The sequence below is a fragment of the Trichechus manatus genome, unplaced genomic scaffold, assembly GCF_000243295.1.
Source record: "Trichechus manatus latirostris isolate Lorelei unplaced genomic scaffold, TriManLat1.0 scaffold00030, whole genome shotgun sequence".
NCBI classification, from domain to species: domain Eukaryota; kingdom Metazoa; phylum Chordata; class Mammalia; order Sirenia; family Trichechidae; genus Trichechus; species Trichechus manatus.
Genome location: NW_004443966.1, coordinates 4,464,447 through 4,481,700, shown reverse-complemented (window position 1 = coordinate 4,481,700; position 17,254 = coordinate 4,464,447). Strand labels below are relative to the sequence as shown.

The window sequence follows — 17,254 nt, the reverse complement described above, 5'->3', positions numbered from 1 at the left end:
TAATTTTTTGTTCAACCAAGGGAATCATTTAGATCAGAATTTTCTCTAACAATTCCCCAAAATATTGAAGGTGCTCTTAGGGTTTATGTTATCAAACATGCTAATAGCATGTCACAATTTTGTTATTTTAATCAATGAATAAAATAAGCCTTAAAAAGTCCCTGTAAAACAGAACAGACTGGGACCCTCTGAGAGCGTATATGACAGGTGATGCCCATGACTTAGTCGTCCAGCAGATTTATCACTCAGCTGAAAACCAAGAGATGCCATGGAGGATATGATCATTACTTGCTTCTAAATTATTTTTATTCTCTGTGACATATTTTTCAGTTCTGACTCAAAATGGGCATCAAATTAACAGAGAAAATATAAGAAATACTGATTTAGTAAAGAATATAAAAATAACTCTGAGAAAGTTCTACTGGACAGTACTGCTCTATATCAGGCACTGGCAAGTTACAGTCCACCATCTGTTTTTCTAAATATTCTAGGTAAAATTTTATTGGAACACAGTCACTCTCATTGTTTATGTATTGTCTATAGCTGTTTTTTGTGTTACAATGACAGAGTTGAATCTTTGAGACAGAGACTGTATCATCATCAAAACCTAAAATTTCTACCATCTGGTCCTTTACAGAAAAAGTTTGCTGACTCCTGCTTTAGGTAATTCTTGTTGTTATTAGGTGCCATCGAGTCAGTTCCAACTCACACTGACCCTACGTACAACGGAACCAAACACTGCCTCGTCCTGCACCATCCTCAGTCATTGCTATGTTTGAGCCCATTGTTGCAGCCACTGTTATCAATCCATCTCATTGAGGGTCTTCTTCTTTTTTGCTAACCCTCTACCTTACCAAGCATGATGTCCTTCTCCAAGGACTGGTCCCTCCCGATCACAGGTCCAAAGGCAAAGTCTCGCCATTGTTGCTTCTAAAGAACATTCCAGCTGTACTTCTTCCAAGACAGATTTGTTCAATTCTTTTGGCAGTCCATGGTATATTTAATATTCTTTGCCAACACCATAATTCAAACACATCAATTCTTCTTCGGTCTTCCTTATTCATTTGGATGATTCTTATTCAATGGATGATTCTAACCATTATTATATAATACCATTTCAAGTTGTTTCAATACCACTTTTGAAGGTCTGATTATTGTATTAAGATTTTTAAACCACTGATGTTTACATTTTAAAAGATGAACAATTGCCAGACCAATCAGAAAGTCCTATTTACACCTAAAAATATTTCTTAAATAAATTAATACCTGAACATTCTTTTATTCCATAGAGAGTCATTGCAGAAACGTATTCACCAGAAAATTCCACAAATAGCTTATCTTCTCCTTCAGTTAATATAATAATCCTAATATAAAGTTTTCAGAATAAGAAACTAAGGCACTAAGAAGTATATGTATTTGGGAAATACATTCTAAAATGCTAGATTTCTACAAACAAATTATTTCAGCGTTTAGCTTTGAAATTTTCAAATAATAACTCCCTGATATATCTTGTTTTAAACATTTAAAGTAGGAAATGACAATCTCTATACTGATTTTAGAAATGGAACAACAAATACACAAATATTTTAACTGACTTATTCACAAATATACCAAGTGGCATATTCATTTTCTGAATCTTAGCCAATAAAATACTCTGGATGTTCATTAAAGCTATGGACAAAAGAGTATAATAGCAAAGAAATGCCTGTCTCCCACTAACACTTTGGAGTAATCAACAAATCTCAATTTTCTGACCACACAATAAAGATCTTCCTGAATGCTTCCTTTTCTTTTTGCTTTCCTCCAGCACCACCACCTCAAAAGCAAGAGCCACAGGTTTTGTTAATCCTAAGACTTTAACCTCTTTGCCTCTTTAGATTTTATTGAAGAAGAAACAGGTTATGGGATTGCTGGCTAAGAATATGTAATTAACAATTGTAGCAATCTTTCTGAATCTCTAAATTTAAAATTTTACGATGAAAACAATGACCAGTCAAGTATGACCTAAGTTCTTAGGTGGTCCTCTTTTAAATATATTGTTTGTAAGTAATAAATACTTTATATAAGGGTACTTAGAAAGTATTCTAAGCAGTTTAAATATTCTTCCTAAAATTTGAGCAAAGCCTCACCGTCCATATTAACACAGTCTAAATGAATAGAATCCAAATAAAATAAATACTATCTAGGAAAATCAATTATGTCCTAGCCAATAAAATGTTATTGTATTAACTAAAAGATTTGCTGAGCAAATTAATAATATAAGCAGCACAGCAAGAATAATTAAATGAATAAAGGGAAAAAGCTACACCAACTCCAAATATTCTACTATACGGTAAAACTCATTAATTCAGCCTAATTATTCTATTATTGACACAGTGGCTGCAACAATGGGCTCAAGCGTAACAATGATCATGAGGATGGCACAGGACCGCGCAGTGTTTCCTTCTGTTGTACGCAGGGTCACTCTGAATCCGAACCGACTCTATGGCACCTAACAACAACAATTATTCTATAGTTTTTAATCATTTGAATAGTGAAGTGTGCTTGAGAAGAGGCTCACATGAGGCCAAAACTAAAAATAAAATCTTCTGTTTAAATTATTAATAAAATCTTAAGCAGGAATATAAAACTTCCCAAAAGTGCTATTTCAATATTTCGATACCTATTATTGATATTCTGTTGAGTGAGGGAAATGCAGGAAACCCAGCAATCAGTAAGACATAAACAGCAGCTTATACAGGCGGTGGTAAATCGAAGAATGATCAGCCAAAGAATCTTGTTAAACGCTTAAGCAGAATACTAATTAATAAGTAGTCAAGAAAGTCACTGTTGAGGAGATACTTGAGGACATATAAAACAGAGTATTTACCCGTCTTTGAGCTTTAGGAAAGGGAAGTTAAGGAAAAAAAAAAAAAATATATATATGTATAGAACATGTACTAATTGCCATTGATTTGCATATTGCCTTATTCCACAACAGTCCTACGAAGCCAGCATTATTATCTTCATTCACAGAATAAACTAAAGCTTTAAAAAGTTAATTTATCCAAAGTAAGTAGCAGAGCTATGATTTGAATTGAGATCTAACTCTAAAGCCAGATATCCTTTCCCACTCAACTACTATTTACAGACTTTTTTAAAAACAGCAAAACACTTTACCCAATGAAATCTTATGTAGTACATTATCTGAAATATCTTTTAAATGAAGAATCGACAGAACTTTGTGGCCAATGAGAAGTGGAGGATGATGGGAAACGAGCACTCAAAGTCGACTCTGAGGCTCAGAATGCTCTAAACATTAGAGTCCATAAGATCAATAAAGATAGGAAATTTGGTAAGAAAAGAAGTTTGTAGAAGAAAATGATGTCTGCTTTGGAATTGTGAAGTTTAGTTTGACATTCATGCAGAAAGTTGCATTGGAACTCAGGAGATAGCCATTTTTAATCTCAGCATAAATTTGATTCCTGTGTTGTGGTCTAATTTTGCATTAAAAAAAAAAATTTATTGCAGTCCAGTGGATTTCAACTCATAGCAACCCTATAGGACAGAGTAGAACTCCCTATAGGGTTTCCAAGGCTGTAATCTTTATGGAAGCAGACTGCCACGTCTTTCTCCATAAGAGACGCTGGTGGCTTCGAACCGCTGACCTTTCAGTTAGCAGCCAAGCACCTGAACGACTGCATCACCAGGGCTCCTGATTTTTGCATTGCTTATGGTAAAATGGAATGACTAAATAATTATAATTTCTTCTTAAATTTCACTAATTTTGAATATGTAGTCAATTATACAGCATTCATTTTTTTAAAGTTGAAACTGTAAAAAAATTATTCTTTTGAAAATATTAGAAGTGTTATTAATGGGAATCAGAGGGAAAAATGTAGCCACCCCTCATTTTTCCAAATAAGGACTCAAAAATTTAAGGATACTTTCAATATGCCTTTAATTCTGGGTCCAGCAAGTAAAATGTATGTGTTATATAAGATTTTTATAGCTTTGGACACCATGTCTTCCATATTAATTTCTAATATGTACTGTTCATTCATTATTAAGGATAATTATTATACTTAAAAATACTAAAATTCAGACATTTTAGTAAATCTAACGTTCTTTTTGCCATCAGTATTTAAAATCAGGTAAATTTTATGAGACAATCTCCAACTGAGAAAAGCCAATCTGAACCACTTTCCACATCAATTTCTATCATAATTTAGCCTCCATCCTCAGAGTAATAACTGAGGCCTATTTAAAACAATCCAAAATCATCAGATGCAGACATATTCACGCACACATTAAATTTGCAAGGATGTCCTATTTGCACGTTCGGAACAAAGGAGAATGAAAACCTTTGAATTAGATGTGAAATAGGACTTTTTTTACTTTTTTTAAAATTTTATTGTGTTTAGGTGAAAGTTTACAGCACGAATTAGTTTTTCATTTAAAAATTTTATACACAAATTGTTTTGTGACATTAGTCGCAATCCCTGCAATGTGTCAGCACTCTCCCCCCTTCCCTTTCTACCGGGGGTTCTCAGTGTCCATTTATCCAGTTTTTCTGTCCCTTCCTGCCTTCTCATCTTTGCTTTTGGGCAGGTGTTGCCCATTTGGTCTCATATACTTAATTGAACTAAAGCACATTCCCCGCATGCATTATTGTTTGTTTTATAAACCCGTCTAATCTTTGGCTGAAAGGTGGACTTCGGGAGTAGCTTCAATTCTGAGTTAGCAGGGTGTCAGGGGGCCGTATCTAGGGGGCCAGTCACCGTCAGTAAGTCTGGTCTTTTTTGTGTACGTGAATTTGAATTTTGTTCTACATGTTTCTCCCTTTCTGCCCAGGACTCTCTTGTGACCCGTCTGAGCAGTCGGTGGTGATAGATGGGCAGCATCTATTTCTTCTGGGCTCAGGCTGGTGGAGGCTGTGGTTCATATGGTCTGTGGTCTATCAGTCCTTTGGACTAATGTTTTTCTTCTGTCTTTGGTTTTTATTCTCCTTTGCTCCGAACGTGCAAATAGGACATTCTTGGAAATGTAACGTGTGTGAATATATCTGCATTGAAGAATGCTGTTGCAGTGAGATTTACCAGTAAAGAAGGTATCTTCAGTTCAAAATTCATTGAACTTATATTTAACAAGCCTCAGCAAGCCCACCATGCTGAAGTCTCCCAAAACAAAAATTGACTGTGAAACTTTCATATTAATTGCTTGAACGATATATGGGAAAAGGTAAGACAAGAGAGGTAGTCCAGGTGAGAAATGATGGTGGCCTGAATTAGGATAGTGGCAATAGAGAAAGAAGTTGATAATCACTGAAAATATCAACAAAGAATATATTTAATAAACTATAATGAAAAGGTAAGCTCCCTCAGCACAGAAGTCATGAAAGGCTCTGAAATTGGTAGTGGCAGATACTTCAGAAGACATGGGATAAAACATGGCGGGGGTGGGGCTGAAAACAAAAGGAATCTATATAGAGTGGCTAGAAGACCAGGATTTACTCTAAGGAATCATGAAGTCTGTTTCTGCTTCTCTGACTTTATCACTGGCTTTCCTACCCTGTTTTGCCCAAGATCTATCGTCCACCTGGCTTCTTGATATCTTGGACTTTAGCTTCCCAAACAAATATCCCAAGTAAGAGCTAAGTTCTGGAGTGAGTTATAATCTTACCTTGTACAGGTTATAAAAACTTAAAGTGCCTCAATTTTCTATACATGTAAAATAGGAACAATATCTACATAAGGATTTCATGATGAGGTTGAGAAAATTTAAAGAGAATGTATATAATGCATGTAAATACTTAGCACAAATTAAGGTACACAAGACACACTGGAATACTATGCAGCCATAAGGAATAATGATAAGTTCTCAGAATATAATGTAGATGAATCTGGAGGGCATTATGCCCAGTGAAATAAGTCAATTACGAAAGAAAAATATTGTATGATCTCGCTATTATAAAAAGACAAGAACAGGTATACATACAGAAAGCAATGTTCTTTGGTGGTTACCCAGGGATGGGAGGGAGAGAGAGGGGAATCACTTTTTAGATAGTAGACACTTGTTAGTTATGGTGATGGAAAACGCTGAATAAGCGTGAAATCTGCACAGCTTGACCAAGGTAAATGATGACACTAGGAAGTACACAAGTATAAGGGACAATTTTGTAAATGCTACAATATATACAATTTTGCAACAACAGTAATATCAACTAAAAATATGTGTGTGGTTACAGAGATATGTATGCGTATATATACAGGAAGGCACATACGTCATATGACATGAATATAGAGACGTGCATGCATAGGTGTATCTGTAGGCATATGTGTGTACTGCATATATATTCATATATAAAATAAGTACATGGGTGCACAGTTACGGATACTTCCTAGACATAACCAAACAACTTACAGGATTGTTTTACTGGGTTCTAGGGTTTAGGACTCTAATCTTGTTGGGCAACTTGGTCAACTGGCACAACATAGCTCATAAAGATACTGTTCTACATCCTAGTTTGGTGAGTAGTGTCTGGGTTCTTAAAAGCTTGTGAGCAGCCATCTAAGATACAACTATTGGTTCTACTTATCTGGAGAAAAAGAGAAAGAAGGAAACCAAAGACTCAAAGAAGAAATTAACCTACAGGATTAATAGTTACAAGAACCACAGCCTTACCCTACCTTGAGACCAGAAGAAGTAGATGGTACCTGGCTACGACTATCAACCATTCTGACCAGGGACACGATAGATAGTCCCGGACAGAATGGGAGAAGAATGTAGAACAAAACTCAAATTCCTAAAAAAACACCAGACTTACTGGACCAGTAGACTAGAGGAACCCCCAAGACTATCACCCTAGGATGCCCTTTAAACTTGGAACTCATACCACTCCCAGAAGTCACCTTTTAGCCAAATGACAGATTGGCTCGGAAAATAAATAATATCGCCCAGGAATACTGTACTCTTCTAAATAATCATCTAAATGAAACCAAATGGTAAACATTTACCCTAGACCAAAGATGAGAAGGTAAGGAGGGACAGGGAAGCTAGATTAATGGAAACAGAAAACCAGAATGAAAATAACGAGAATGCTGACATATTGTGAAAAATGTAACCAATGTCAGTCACTGCATAATATGTATAAAAAAAACCTCGTTGCCATTGAGTCTATTCCGACTCATAGCAACACTATAGGACAGAGTAGAACTGCCCCATACGGTTTCCAAGGGGCGCCTGGTGGATTCGAACTGCCGACCTTTTGGTTAGCAGCCGTAGCTCTTAACCACTACGCCACTAGGGTTTCCGGAACAATATGTATAGAAATTGCTAAATGAGAATGTAATATACTGTGTAAAGCAAAAACACAATAGAATATTTAAAAAAAAAAAACAAAAAACCAAACTTAGCAGAGTATGTGGACATAAAAATAACTGAGTCCTTACTATTATTTTTCAAAGTCCTAATATTGCTGGTACTGCCTGTGTCCAAATGTCCTTCACCTGGGGCTCAACATAGACAAGGATGGATGGCAGTGCGGAGGTTTTCCACGGCAGGACTACTCAAAGCAAAGGGAGAGAGAAAATGAACACACCTACCACTAACAGGAGGGCAGCCACCCACTGGTGGCACTTGGACTGTCAACAGCCCTCGTCCATTTCCTGTCCACCTGTACCTCACAAATCCTGAGCTACCACAGCAATTCTAATTCTTGGGAGGGACTGGAAATGAAAGCCTCAGAAATGTTACTGAAATCTTTTGTGTAAACAAAACCCCACCATTATGTAAAGTTTTTCATCTCTTCTTACAAGATCTATATTTAAAACAGGAGGCTTTTTTAAAAACAATAAACACACTTGAAACATCTCAGAAGAGTTTTGTACTTCCTCTAGGACCTTTAAGAAAAGCACAGTATGAAAAAATCTGTGTGACTGCAATGTTCCCAAAAGACAGGAAAAAAAGCAAAGCCTAATCGGACGCAAGCAAGTCCTCACGGCAGTGGTTAAAGCACTCTGCTGCTGAGAAGTGTCAAGAAAAGCGATCCAGGCGGGAGGAAAAACCAGGGCAAACACTCACGGCTGGTGGCAAGAGGCTCGCCAGCCTCACTCTGCAGGTGTGAGCGAGGCAGAGGAGAGCAAACGACACAGAGGGTACGTTCATTCGTTATTTGTCCATCGGAACTTTTCTGAATTTTATGTTAATAACCTTTTGTTCATTTTTCTATTGAGATGTTCATCTTTTTCTTTCTAACTTATAAGGACTCTTTGTAAATTAAATGCACCCTTAGACTATTATAATCCAGCAAATATTTCCCTTGGCTTATAATGTGTCTTTAGTTGCCTTAAAAAAAAAAAAAAGTATCAATTCTTATTTTACAGTTTCGAAGTCTGAGGTCTGGAGAAACGACCTGCATGTAAAGATGTCTGCTTCAGCACCCTGGGGCTCCTCCTTTGACTCAGAGCAGATGTTCTCCGCTTCCACTGAGCAGAGAGAGAAGATGAGGACAAGAATCTCCTACCCGAGAGGGCCAGGGAGGAGAGGGAGATACGCTTCTAGCATCTTAAACAAGAGCAGTGCGGTCATTTCTCTACTGAAATGCTGACACCTACATGAGTTAGATATTACAGGACGGTACGTCCTCTATCACAATGTACAGTATAAACCAAAAAAACCTGTGGCCATCGAGTCCATTCCAGCTCATAGCAAGCCTGTACAGGGCAGAGGAGAACCGTCCCATAGGGTTTCCAAGGCTGTAATCTTTATGGAAGCAGACTGCCACATCTTTCTCCTGCGGAGCAGCTGATGGGTTCGAACCCCTGACCTTTCCGTTAGCAGCTGAGTGCTTAACCACTGAGCAACCTTATGTAAGTACAGGTTATATATATTTTGTGTGTGTGCTGGTATCAGAACCTGAAAGTCTTTCTATAAGAAAACAAAACAATGACAAAGTAGGGACTCCTTCTATCATTAAAGTAATACTTCTTAAACATCAAAATTTTAAGACAAAAATTCTTTTTAAAATGTTTTGTAATGCAAAATTTTACTCAGACAAAGATAGAAAAAATAACAGCATAATGAACTGCTAAGTAACCGTCACTCTATTTAAACATTTATCATCATATGGCCAATAACATCAGAAACTAAATTTTATATTTTACACACGTTCTGACTTGTTTATTTAATTAATTAAATGGGTCTGTCATGGATTGAATTGTGTCCCCAAAAAATATGTGTATCAATTTGGCTAGGCAATGATTCCCAGTACTGTGTGATTGTTCACCATTCTGTCATCTGATGTGATTCTCCCATGTGTTGTAAATCCTACATCTATGATGTTAATAAGGCAAGACTTGATCTACAAGATCGGATTGTGTCTTGAGCCCATCTCTTCCGAGATATAAAAGAGAGAAGTGAGCAGAGAGACAGAGGGACTTCATACCACCAAGAAAGCAGTGCCGGGAGCAGAGCGCATCCTTCGGACCCCGGGTTCCTGTGCAGAGAATCACCTAGTCCAGGGGAAGACCGATGACAAGGACCTTCCTCCAGAGCTGACAGAGAAAGCCCTCCCCTGGAGCTGACACCCTGAATTTGGACTTCTAGCCTACTAGACTTTGAGAAAATAAGCTTGTTTGTTAAAGCCATTCACTTGTAGTATTTCTGTTACAGCAGCACTAGATGACTGAAGACAGGGTCACAGCCCTCAAATATACCTATAAATGGCATCTTTTTTTAATAATTTATTTTTGTTGTTGTTGAAAACATACAGAGCAATTCAACAATTTCTACAATTCGGTGGCATTGAGTACATTCAAGTCGTGCAACATTCTCACCCTCGTTTTCCACATTATTCCTCCCTCATTAACATAAACTCACTGCTCCCTAAGCATCCTATCTAATCTTTCAAGTGCTATTGCCAATTTGGTCCCATATAGGTAGTTCTTTAAAAAAGCACAATGCTCAGGGCAGACATTCTTTACTAATTAAGCTAAACTATTGTTTTGGAGCCCTGGTGGTACAGTGGTTAAGAGACTGGCTGCTAACCAAAAGGTCGGCAGTTCAAATCCACCAGCAGCTCCTTGGAAACCCTACAGGGCAGTTCTATTCTGTCCTATAGGTCGCTATGAGTTGAAATTGACTTGACAGCAACGGGTTTGTTATTTGGTTTAAAGAAGACTTAAGGGGATATTTTTGGTTTAAGGTTTAAAGCTTATCTCAAGGCAATAATTTCGGGAGTTCATCCAGCTTTAACGGAAATGGCATTATTTTTGATAGATAAAAGACCAAAAAAGGAACTATAAAAAACACCAAATATAGTCTAAAGTAAAGCAAAATGAAAACAGTCCAAATTAGGGTAAATTTACTTGATGTCAGTTAAAAACAATTACAAATTTGAATTTGAATATAATTTAATGAATAGGTTTCCTTTTCTTGATTTGTTGGGTTATCATGGCTCAATTATTTAAAAAATTATGAATGATCTACTCTCCATCAGTCCTAAGCCAATACTGTTAGTTAAAATGCCAACATTTCCAACTCAGTACTGACCCTGTTTGATAACAATTTTAACTGTCATCTCTCATCCAAAACCACTGCACTTACTTCCTTGGAATCACCCAAATCCTCCCAATTTGTTTGGCCTATTGATTTTCTCATGACTTCAACCCTCCCTAAAAGAGAAGATAGACTGTTTTCACTTTCAACTCTGTAATCCCAGTGAACCTCCACTGAATCAACCCTTGAAAAACCCAAATCCTGATAATCTCACCAGCCATTCTTCCTGCTAATTTCAGGTATAAGAGAACTATTGGGGAAAAACCAAACCAAAGCAAAGCTGATACAAATCTTTAAAGAATACCCCAAATTATCCATGGCTACTAACTGGCAGTCTTACTATTTGTGCCTCAATTTTTTAGAATTTCTTTAAAATGGAATGTACTTTTCTCATAAAATCCACCCCTAAATTACTGATGAGTTCATCAGTTATTACTGATTAATTCAAAAGTTATTCTGCCAAAATGGAGAATATGAGGCCTCAATTTCCCTCTATCTCTCTAACTCAACATGATCTTGTTTCTATATCTTCCTTGTCCCATTCCTTCCATTGCTTCAGAAGATGGTTGTTCTTTTCCCCTGAAGTGAACTTGACCACCTATACTCTGAGAATTCCATATGATACTGACTTTTCAGTGACGTTGTTCCAGCACCTGTCCTTTTCAGCACCATCTTTCCTACTCTACTAGCTCCCTGATGCTGTTGCATCCGACAACGGTACCTAGCCACTTTTTCATTACAGTCTCTTCCTGACTGCCATCAGGACATTATTCTATTTCTAGTTCTCATTCCATATCTCCATTGTGCATGTGCTGGTTTTTTCTTTCTTTTTTTCCTCTCTTGTTCTTGACTCTTCACATTTCCCCCAGATTTAATCTTCATTCTTTTCTTTTCTCTCCCTCATTACTTCGCAACTGAAGAATAGGGTAGGAGAGGAAGTGGGAAATAGAGGGAGAATAGGGAGAATGTTTATGCTGGCAATGTGTAATTCCTCACACATACTGGGATGGAAAAAAGTTAAGGACAATTGCTCACCAGTGTCTATGGAGAATTCATTTTTTCTCATAGTTATTATTCTTACATCCATGTAATAATTCCCCAATTCAATCTTCCTCTGTAATTCTGACTTCTTTCCTGAGACTCAGTCCATGCTTCAGTTACATAATGAATATTTTTATTTTTATGTCCCACTATCAGACATTTCCCACTTGACACATTTCAAACCAAACTTTGGCATCAACCCTCCCATCCAAAACAAGATTCCCTTTACAACTTTCCTGTCTTTTAAATAACCCAACCAATCTCTATGGCCCAGATTTAAAAAGTAAAAGTGACGTCATGCCCTTTGTTTCTTATATCCAGTGATTAGTTCATCAATTAGGCTGCTACTTATCCTCATCAAGGAAATGGGAAAAGGAATTCTCCATTCCAAAGGATTATCCTCGTCAATCCTTCCTGCCATACTCATTACAATTTTACCCCTAGTTTTATCTCAAACTAGAAGACTACTTTCATCACATCATTCCTCTATCCAGCAACATATAAATGTCTCCCTACTATTAGCTATGAAGTCTACACACCCTTGGTGATCGGCCCTCTGAAATCTAACAACTACTTTCACATACCATCTACTACAGCAGCTCTCAAACTTTTTGGTCTCAGGACCCCTTTACACTCTCAAAAATTACTGAGAACCCTGAAGAGCTTTTGTTTGTGTGGGTTATATCTATTGATATTTACCATGTTAGAAATTAAAATTAAGAAAATTTTAAAACACAAGAATACACGGGCACACATTGCATTAGCCATCAGAGCAGTGATGCCATCGTACATTACTTAGCCTGGAAAACACCACTGACACTTGCCAGAGAATAAGAGTGAAAAAGAGAAATGATATCTTAGTATTTTATGAAAGTAGTTTTGACCTCTAGAACCCCTGGCTCGCTTTGAGAACACTGCTCTACAGATCCAACCAAAAAAAAAAAAAAAACCAAACTTATTGCCATCGAGTTGATTCCGACTCATAGCAACCCTACAGGACAGAGTAGAACTGCCCCATAGGGTTTCCAAGGAGCATCTGGTGGATTCGAACTGCCGACCTTTTGTTTAGCGCCAAACTCTTAACCACTACCCCACCAGGGTTTCCCCACCAGATCTGGCTTCGCTTAATCTGCTTCCCTATCAATCGTTAATGATTACTGGTGAGTGATTTTTAGGTACCACATCAATAGCCTGAAGGCAGAAAGAAGTATGAGAACCACAGATTTACGAAATCATCTGCAAACTTATTAGCATACCTGCTCATTCACAGTCTAACCCAACCTATCAGTCCTATTTGCTGCTATTGCAATTTCCTTCCTCTCTTCCACTACACTTCAACCAAGATTGGAGTCCACAAATAGAACAAACCCTTTGCCTCTGCATCTCTGAATACACTATTCCCTTTGCCTCAAAGGCCTTCTCTCACTCATCCTTTAGGCCCAGTTCACAGGTTACCTCTCCTATGAAGACTTCCTTCAACATATCCCATCCCCAATTACTCTTTGTCTGTAATTACATCACACATTTTACACCCTCGAGAACTTCTCATATTGCCTGGTAATTATTGTTTACATGTCGGCCTCCCCCACCAGTCAGTGAGCTCATAAAAGCAGACACCTCACTCATCTTTGTATTGCCAGTACCTCACACAAATGTTTGATCATTCACTTGAACTGTCTCCCAAAGAGATAGTTTAATGCTCATCTATCCCCCACATACTCTAGACCACAGTGCTTGCTCCTTCCTCTTAACTTCCACATAGATAATAAGAACAAAGAAACATCCAAAGGAAGCTTTTTAACAATGGACTATTAGACATGATACCAAAAGCATGAGAAGCAAAAGACAAAATAGGTAAACGGGACCTCATAAAAATTAAATACTTTTGTTCATCAAAGCACTTTATCAAAGAAGTGAAAAGACAACCTACAGATTAGGAGAAAATTTTGGGGAATCACATGTCTGATAATGGTTTAATATCCAAAATACAGGGGAAAAAAAACACAAAAACTTCTACAACTTAACAAAAAGACAAGCAATCCAATCAAAAAATGAGCAAAGGGCTTTAGCAGACATTTCACCGAAGCGGACATACAAACGGCCAACAAGCACATGAGAAGATATTCAACTTCATGAGCACTGCTGTTGTTGTTAGGTGCTGTTGAGTTGATTTCAACTCATATTATCAGCGACCCTATAGGACAAACTAGAACTGTCCCCACAGGGTTTCCAAGGGGCAGCTAGTGGATTTGAACTGCTGACCTTCTGGATAGCAGCTGAGTGCTTAACCACTCTGCCACAGGTGCTCCAATTCCAACTTAGGGAGATGCAAATCAAACCCACAATGAGATATCACCTCATCCCCACTAGGAGGGCTATGATCAAAAAAAACAGAAAATAACAGCTGTTGGCAAGGATATGGAGAAATTGGAACCCTCATCCATTGCTGGTGAGAATGCAAAATGGTACAGCCGCTGTAGAAAACAGTTTGGCAGTTCCTCAAAAAGTTGAACATAGAACTACCGTATGACCCCAGCTATCCCAATCCTAGGTATATACCCAAAAGAACTAAAAGCAGGAATGCAGACAGAGACCTGTACACCAGTGTTCACTGCAGCACTACTCACAACAGCCAATAGGTGGAAACAACCGAAATGTCCGTCAACAGATGACTGGATAAACCAAATGTGGTACATACACACAATGGAGTATTACTCAGACATAAAGAGAAATGAAGTCCTAATATATGCCACAACATGCATGAACCTTGAAAACATTACGCTGAGTGAAATAAGTCAGTCACGAAAGGACAAATACTGTATAATTTCACTTATATGAAATAGGCAAAGAGATAGAAACCACAGTTTATTAGTGGTTACCAGGGATAGGAGGAAGGGGAAAGGGGGATTTATTGCATAGGGGGCACTGAGTTTATATTAATGGTGGTGGAATAATTCAGAAAAGGATAGTGATAATGGTTACTCAACATGAAGAATGTAATCAATGTCACTGAATTATACATGTAAAGATTGTTAAATTGACAAATGTTTTGTTATGTATATTTTTATCGCAATTTTTTTTTAAGTCTAAAGGAAACTAATAGGGAGTCCTCCCTACAAAAAGACTAGGGACTCTGGCCTATAGGAGCAAGACTAACTCCCTAGTCTGAAAGTCAAGGGCCTCCATCAAGTGAGTCTACTTCACCTTTTCAATCTTATTTTCTATTATTCTCCAAAATGAACTTTCCACTCCTATCATCCAGTAAATACTCACACTCACAATATCCGTTCTAGTTTCATTCCTTTCTTTATACTCTTACCTCCCAAAGGAATTCCCTTTCCCTGCTATTCTAAATTCTACTCTTCCTTAAAAGCTTGGTTCAAGACCTACAAATCTCATGAAGCTCTCCGAGACTATGTTTCCCTTTTTTGGTATCTATTGCATATTCAATGTGTTTCATATAATCTGGTATTTACAATACATTGTTTTGCCTTGTTCTTTAATAGTGTCATGTAAGTCAATGCTGCAACCCTAAATAGCTTGACAGCTCTTCAAGAGCAGGCACTGTCTTCACTCAAAACAGATTTCAGTGCCATTATGTACCAGGTACTGGCAAGATTTCTAATCTTATTTCTTTTGTATCGGTCCTTGCTAGTAAGAGGAAAATAAAACCACATAATAAATACTACTTGCTTTATTAACTTTCTTCCTCGCTGGTCAGAATAATCCAGGCTATTTTTTTCTAAGGAACATTTTACCTATAAACCTAATTATCAATTTGAAGATAAAATACGTGCTGTGAGATGCATCCTTTTAGTGCCCTAAAACTGCAAGCTTAAATAAGACACTTCATTTAAAGAGAACTCACTCTAAATCCTCAATACAGTTACTGAAGAAGGGCATTTCCTTTTTTTTTTTCTCCTTTATCTTGGATATGGAAACTGGTGGTGTAGTGGTTAAGAGCCATGACTGCTAACCAAAAAGATCGGCAGTTGGAATCTGCCAGCCGCTGCTTGGAAACCGCATGGGGCAGTTCTCCTCTGTCCTATAGGGTCGCTAGGAGTAGGAATCGACTCAACGGCAGCAGGTTTTCTTTTTCAGCTTGGATATATATTTTCTGATTTTAGCTATTATAATTTTAGCTCCCTTAACACATTCTGAGAGGAGCCTTGGTGGTGCAGTGGTTAAGAGCTCAGCTGCTAACCAAAAGGTAGGTAGTTAGAACCCACCAGCCTGTCCTTGCAAACCCTATGGGGCAGTTCTATTCTGTCCTATAGGGTCGTTATGAGTCGGAACCGACTCCAAGGCAATGGGTAACACATTCTGATGGATGCTTACTGATAATAATGTCAAGCCATTTAAGGAGAACCAAAGAAATGAGACAAGTAAAAATCATGTATAAGATGAAGACATAATCTTTGAAAATCCAGAAGTTATGGTAATTGGGTCTCAGCCCAACGCTCTTCTTTAAACAGAATTTGTCTAAAGAGCCACATCTTCCTTATCACCATTTCTTTCAGTAGCCCACTCAAAGGGGGCAAGCATTAGTTGGTAAACTAACCAAACATAAGGTTATCATGACGGTAACTCCTGAAGATCACTTCCCTCAATTCTTCACCGTTTTGCATGTGTGACAGATTAAGTAAGAAGGAATAGCAGAGAAATATAGTTTAAAAATAATCATAGGGTTACTAGACGGGGCTATAAAATAAACAATCACACCTGTGAAGAAGGTGCTCCTTAGAACAATTGACTATATAAGACCAAAAGGCCAACATCTGCCCATAAACCAAAGATGACAAGATAAGGAGGGACAGGGAAAGCGGACTAATGGAAAGGAGGAACCCAGGGAGGAAGTGGGGAGAGTGCTGACACATTGTGGGGATTGCAATCAAGGTCACGAAACAATTTGTGTAAGAATCATCTATTGGAAAGCTGATTTGCTAAGTAAACTTTCACCTAAAGCACAATAAAATGTTTTTTTAAAAAAAAATGATTATAGGGATTAGGATGCTCTAAGTCCTGTTTGTAAGTGTATCAACCATCTAACTGAATGGTGAACTTTTGTTGAAACACTCCCAGAGAGACCTGTGCGGGCAATCCCTCCTGAAACACACCTGGAAATACCCTTCGACCAGCGAGGCCCGGCAAGAATTTCATCTAAGAGCTAAAGAGGCCTCACGAATGAGGAAGGAAAGGAGGAAGCCATCAGCCGACACGGGGCAGCTCCCTCACCCCGCTGTCCCCCCCCTCCCCAAAAGCTGTAGGAAGTAGAAAGCGACAGAATGTACCTTCCAGGCCAAAAGCAAAACGTTGAGGATAGCCAGCAAGGGGCAGGGGCCGTTCTCGTTCTGGGTGATGATAGGGGTGTTCTCCTCCTTCCACTGGATCCACTTGATGTGGTAGACAGACTGTCCCGGGAAGCGCTCCCTGGACGCTGCCCGCACCAGCGCGGCCTCCTCCTCCGCCCCGGGCCGCCCCGCCGCGCCCTCCTCCTCGTCGGGAGCCCTGCTCTCCGCGCCCTCCTCGCTAGTGAACTCGGAGCTGCTGGGGAACGAGTGCAGGTTAGAGAAGGACTCCAGGGAGTCCAGGCTCGGCGAGTCCCCCGGCGGGCTCGGGTCGCTGCCGCTGCTGCTGAGGCCGCCCGCGCTGCTGGGCTCCTCGGAGCCGGCGGCCG

The 17,254-nt window shown here is 38.6% G+C and overlaps 1 protein-coding gene across 2 annotated transcripts in view; it reads right to left on the bottom strand.

Moving 5' to 3' along the window:
- Positions 1 to 17,246, bottom strand: part of MINDY2 (MINDY lysine 48 deubiquitinase 2) — an 89,303-nt gene extending 72,057 nt beyond the window's left edge. Inside the window, exon 1 of one of the 2 annotated variants that reach the window (XM_004374613.2) lies at positions 16,869 to 17,246. The gene's annotated coding sequence lies outside the window, so the exon portion shown is untranslated. The remainder of the gene's footprint in view (positions 1 to 16,868) is intronic. The other variant, XM_023729683.1, reaches the window with a different exon arrangement.
- Positions 17,247 to 17,254: the final 8 nt, after the last annotated feature.